Genomic DNA, 403 nt, shown 5'->3' with positions numbered 1-403 from the left:
CCTTAGCCCATCTTTCAATTGGGTTGCTTCTTGTCTTGGTTCTCTGTTTTTTAAGTTCGTTATATATTCTGGTAATTAAACCTCTATCATATGTGTCGCTGGTGAAAATTTTCTCCCATTCTGCGGGTTTTCTGTTTGTTTCCTTGGTTGTCTCCTTTGATGTACAGAAGCTTTTTAGTTTAATGAGGTCCCACATGTTAATTCTTGCCCTTGTGTCCTGGGCTATTGGTGTCCGGTTTAGAAAGTCCTTTCCTACACCTATATGTTGTAGGTTTTTCCCAATGTTTTCTTCTAACAGTTTCAGAGTTTCAGGCTTCATACTGAGGTCTTTGATCCATTTGGAGTTGACTTTTGTGCAAAGTGAAAGATAGGGGTTTAGTTTCATTCTTCTATAGGTGGAAGT

The sequence above is a fragment of the Nannospalax galili genome, unplaced genomic scaffold (genome assembly GCF_000622305.1).
Source record: "Nannospalax galili isolate Female #2095 unplaced genomic scaffold, S.galili_v1.0 scaffold552, whole genome shotgun sequence".
In the NCBI taxonomy this organism is placed as follows: Eukaryota; Metazoa; Chordata; class Mammalia; order Rodentia; family Spalacidae; genus Nannospalax; species Nannospalax galili.
Note: the sequence above shows the minus strand (reverse complement) of the source record.